This window comes from Oenanthe melanoleuca, unplaced genomic scaffold (genome assembly GCF_029582105.1).
Source record: "Oenanthe melanoleuca isolate GR-GAL-2019-014 unplaced genomic scaffold, OMel1.0 S001, whole genome shotgun sequence".
Taxonomy (NCBI): Eukaryota; Metazoa; Chordata; class Aves; order Passeriformes; family Muscicapidae; genus Oenanthe; species Oenanthe melanoleuca.
In genome coordinates, this window is record NW_026612650.1 from 1576323 (window position 1) to 1581976 (window position 5654).

The window sequence follows — 5654 nt, forward strand, 5'->3', positions numbered from 1 at the left end:
TGAGTCCCTGAACATCAGCCTCTGAGAGGGAGCTGAAGAGACCTCTCACGAATTCAAAGTCAGATTCAAACTCCAAAGTTTCCCTTACTTTTAGTAAATTCCACTGATAAATGTGAAGGTTTCCCAAGGGTCGAATTAGAGGAGAAACTGATGACAATCATGTCAGGTAGGAAAAATTAGGGTAAAGGAAGAAAAGAAACCTCCCAAAAATTCAAAGTCAGATTCAAAGTCCAAAGTTGCCTGAAGTTCTAATGGGTCCCACTGAGGGACATGACTGAGAAGGTGTCCCCAGGTGCAGGTTTATTGTTTATACGTTATATTTTTAAAGTATGAATTTAATGTGTTTATGATACTTTTTTAAAGTTTGGGCTTATTTTTTTAATGCTTCTATTTTGGTGGGGATTTTTTTGGTTTTCCGAATGAAGCCGAGAGATGGGACTTCTGAGTTGCTTTAGGAAGTGTGATTTTCTCTACAGGCAGAAAGGTGAAGCTTGTCTTACAGATGGCCACAGCATGTCTTAGAAGTCACAAGACATAGGACTACAAGGTCTTTTAAAGATTTATTAACCAATAAAACATTGTCAACAGAGATAATTATGTTTCTAATTCAATACTAAGATATTTCGTCTTATTGGCTCATACTACAGTGTTAACTTTCTTATCCAATTATATCTTGTCAGACAAAACTTACATTGCTTCACTCTAAAACTTCTTGTTACCTTTGTAACTACTTTTATTTTTGCTATATCTTAAATTCTAAAACTAAACCTACCTCTACTCAACTGTGTTTAATTCTAAGCTTTGGATTATAGACCTTATGTTCTGAGAATTCTTTGCATTTTGTATTCCAGCACCCAGATTCCAGTTAGAGCAAAACACTGGAGGCACTGATGACAGGTGGGGACAAACAAGGCAAAGGTGTCTCTGATGCTGAGCAAACCTGGATGTGTTTCAGGAATGCAAAGGGCGAAGGGCTGAGCCCCAGCCCCTGGCAAGGCAGATTCTGTCCCTCCCTCATTGCTCAGGGCTCTTCCCGGGGCACTGGGCTCTGGGGATGTGCAATGCCAAGGGCAGGACCATGGGGCGGCCCCTGTGTCCTAGTTTGAAGGACAGGTGTCTGCCAATAAAGGCAGATGTTTTCCTTTGAAACAGAGACCCGAATTCCACTCCCCCCACCAAATATTACAAACGTTTGAATCAAGGACTCTGAGGCAGAGATAAGGGGGTAGGAATAACAGCTCTTTTACTAATATATCTAACTGTACCAGCAGAAACAACAGCAGTTGATAAAATCACTAACAAAACAGAACAGATGACTCGGTTCCAGTCCTCTTTAGCTGTGAGCATGCTCTGTCTCGGCGGGAGCGGAGGTGGGAAGGGACGGCCGCAGCCGCGCCAGTCTCGGGTGGGAGCGGGCTGGAGCGGGCAGCTCCTCGCTCACCGTTGGTGTCCAGGTGATTCGCTGTGTCCGCAGAGGCAGAAGGCTGCAGTGGGGTAGATGCAGGGCAGGTGATGGCAGAGGGTCTGGCTCTCCTGCCTTCGGCCGCGTGGCTCCAAGACCGGGAGATCCTCCTCCGAGCTCGCCGGAAACACGAGTCACCTCTGGAAGCACGAGAGCCCCTCTCCAAGCCGATCCCACCTACCCCTTTTGTCCAGAGTCAACAAACATCCGGGGTGTAACCGGCCAGCTCCATTGGCATGACAATGGGAAAAATTCTTTAAATTGACACAGTAATAGAAAAACACTCAACCCCGAACATTATCCACCCCGAATTTTTTCCATGCCAACATGCTACAGCATATTAAAACTTTTAAATCATATACATACATGCAGTTACCAGCACAGTATCATAGATTGTTCACCCTAGAACAAGGTCTCCTTGGTATGCATCGGGTCTTTCCATCCTTTTGCATCACCCACCATGTGTAACCTGGTCCTTGAGCGAAAACCACCCCACGAACAGGATTGTCTTTGCTGGAGGGAGAGTTCACCCAAACAGTTTTTCCTAACATGCCTCTCAGGTGTACCACAGGGACCTTATCTCCATCTGGTGTTCCCAAGGGCTCAGATTGGGCAGGGCCTGCTAGGTAAGTGGAACCTCGGGTATTCACTAACCATGTGGCCTTTGGTAGATTGATCTCCCAGTTTTTGAAAGTCCCCCCACCAAGTGCCTTTAAATTGGTTTTAAGCAGGCCATTGCACCGTTCGACTTTCCCAGCTGCTGGTGCATGGTAGGGAATATGATACACCCACTCAATGCAGTGTTCTCTAGCCCAGGTGCTTAAAGACTATTTTTGAAATGCGTCTCGTTGTCTGACTCAATTCTCTCAGGGTGTCCTGGGTTGGTGTTGTGTCTGCTCCTCTCCCGCCCCCACACCTCTCTGTCTGCATGGAGCTGCCACCGGTGCCCTTTTCGCCCCCCCGGGGGGGTGGTGCCCCGGGGGCTGGGCTGCTTGGCTTGCTGCTGCTGCCCGGCTGCTGCTGCTGCTGCTGCTTGCTGCGCACTTGCTAGCTACCCCGGCCGCTACCCCGTTGTTTCTGCCCTACTGCTTTTGCCCATCTGCTGCTGCCGTGGCTCTGCCTTCTCCTCCCCCTTCTCTCCTTCAGCTCCAAGATCTGTACCGGCTCCGGACGGGACCTGGACATCAGAGACTGCCTCTGGAGCCTGCCCAAGAAGCTTCTCGCCCTTCCCAGCAGCGACCATCTCTCACTTCGGTGAAAACATTTTTGTCATCTGGGATTGTACTTTCCTGTTGCTGGGAAGTGTTTTTCTTGTGTTTGCTAATAAACAAGTTTTTTCCACATTTCCCCCCGAGTAAAATTCTCTCCGAGCCCAGTGGGGGGGAGGAATTGCGAGGGGGGGCTTATTTTGGGGGCTCCTTTGGAGGCTTTCCACCAGTTTTGTCCTAAACTTGGACAAATAATTTGGTGGCCCGTACGGGGAACCGAAGAAAGTGGAAAATCTGTGTAACTGTATATAATGATGTTTGGAATGGATTTCAGTATGCGGTTCTGGATACTGGGGTTTTTTGAGGTTTTAATGCCTCTTTGGTCTCTGGGGTTATTTTCCTGCCCGGAAATAGCTTCAGTACTGTCCCTTATTTGTAGTTTTTATACTAGAGGGATAATGACCAAAATATTGATTGGACTGGGCTTGGTTGCAATGGCTTGTAAGAGGTTTATGAAGATGCTGGAATCGGTTCCAGGGATATCTTCTGGATCCTGGTTATGGATATGCATCCAGTTTGTTAGAGGAGAAGCAGGGGAGGAGGCTTTTCAGCCTTTGCTTCCCTTTGTCTCCTCTGAATTTTTTACATCGTTATTAGGATATGTGCAGTTCTTCTTTAGTATTAAAGAGATCATCTTTCTGATGTTTAATGTTGTAAGCTTCCTCTACACGGTTTACAGTTTATATAAAATCAGGGCTGAGATTTCTAGAGGTGCTGGTGTGACTCCTGATTTAGCAGCAGGACAAAGTATGAGGAGTCCTGAGTGGTGTGGAAAATGGCAGGACCTGGGCCAGATGTTAAAGGAATTTTCTGATCCTATGGTTTGGGACTTTTCACATGAGCAAATTCAGAACCCGGCTGAGGTGGTGAAATATTTGAAATGCCACGATAGCTCTAGGGAAAAAAAGATCACTGCAGTGAGCTGGGCTCTGGAGTATGCTGAACGTACCCTGTTAGATAGTGGAGAACAACAAACAAAGGAAAGGGAACAGGGAGATAACATAGCTACTATGCCAGCTACTCAGGCTGTGGTTAGCACCCCAGGCTCGAGGACAGGGACGAAATTAGAAAGTAAGCTTCAACCAATGGCAGTGGCTACAAGTACAAGGAGTGGGAAGTGCACCAAGAAGACCGATCGGCCAGTGGAGGATGATGATGAGGATGCAGGAGAAGGACTTTCAACACCTCCTGATGTAAAATCAAGAGTTAAAACAACTGGTGTGAGATCAGAAACTAATAATGAGTCCCTTTCTCTAAAAGATCTTCGGGGTTTAAGAAAGGATTATACAAGACAGCCTGATGAATCCATAATTAGTTGGCTGGTTTGGCTTTGGGATGCGGCAGGCGAGGCTACCATCCTAGATGGCACTGAGGTGAGACACCTGGGATCCCTGTCTCATGATCTGGCCATCAAGGTATGATGAGGGAGGCTAACCCTCAAAGCCTCTGGGCACGTGTTTTAGACAGCGCAGCACAAAGATATCTGTGTGCCGATGACCTGTATATGCAGCAGACCAAGTGGAAAACCATAGAGCAAGGGATCCAACGTCTGAGGGAGATGGCAGTGGCGGAGATTATTTTTTCAGATGATATAACAACTAGGAACCCAGACCTGGTACCATGCACACCTGTAATGTGGAGGAAGCTGGTGCGACTCGGGCCATCTGAATATGTGTCGGCTTTGACAATAATGAAGCGGGAAGAGATCTATGAAACGGTGCTGGACATGGCGAAGAAGCTCCAGGCATACGCGGATGCTGTGCATGGCCCAACCCATGCCAGAATCGCCGCCTGGAAACACGATTACAAAATTTAGAGAACAAGATAGAGGAAAATCATAAGAGGCTCAGGGAGGAAATTAAGGAGGACCTCCTCCAAATTTCAGCTGTGCAAATTAGACGTCCTGGCACCCAACGTAGACGTTCCCCCAATGGGGAGAGGAGGTACACTCCCGAGGCCGAGCTATGGTTTTTCCTGCAGGATTCTGGAGAGAACATGAGGAGATGGGATGGAAAGCCTACGGCTGCTCTAGCACGACGGGTGAGGGATTTGAAGGAAGGCAAGATTGAAAGCGGAAGTTCCATCCGAAGGAGACCCGCTCCTGTTGCCCGTACCCAAAGTGCCAAATATGATAGTGATAATGACATGTCTGACCCTCTCAAAGGAACTTCTAAGACATATGCCCCAGGAAAGAAAGATAAACAGGCTTAGAGGGGCCCTGCCTCTAGCCAGGGTGAGGCGAGGGAGAATCGTGTCTTTTGGACTGTGTGGATTCGGTGGCCTGGCACATCGAAACCTCAGAAGTACCGAGCTTTAGTTGATACAGGTGCCCAATGTACGATAATTCCATCAAGATATGTGGGGGAAGAATCCGTTTCTATCGCTCGTGTAACAGGTGGCTCGCAGGACTTCACCCTGGTGGAAGCTGAAGTGAGTTTAACTGGAAGGGAATGGAAGAAACATCTTATTGTGACTGGTCCAGAGGCCCCATGTATTTTAGGCATAGATTACCTTCGGAGCGGCTATTTTAAGGACCCAAAAGGCCTGAAGTGGGCATTCGGGATAGTGGCTGTAATGGCAGAACACATCCGGCAATTGAACACCCTGCCTGGACTAGCTGAGAATACCATTACAGTAGGACTTCTGAAAGGAGAAGAGCAACGAGTTCCAATTGCCACTTCAATAGTATACCGCCGGCAATATAGGACAACTCGAGATGCTGTGATCCCCATTCACAAGATGATCCGTGAGCTGGAGAGCCAAGGGGGGGTGAGCAAAACCCACTCACCCTTCAACAGCCCCATCTGGCCTGTGCGAAAATCTAATGGAGAATGGAGACTGACTGTGGACTATCGTGCCTTGAATGAAGTGACTCCACCGCTGAGCGCTGCCGTGCCGGAAATGCTGAAGCTGCAGTACGAGCT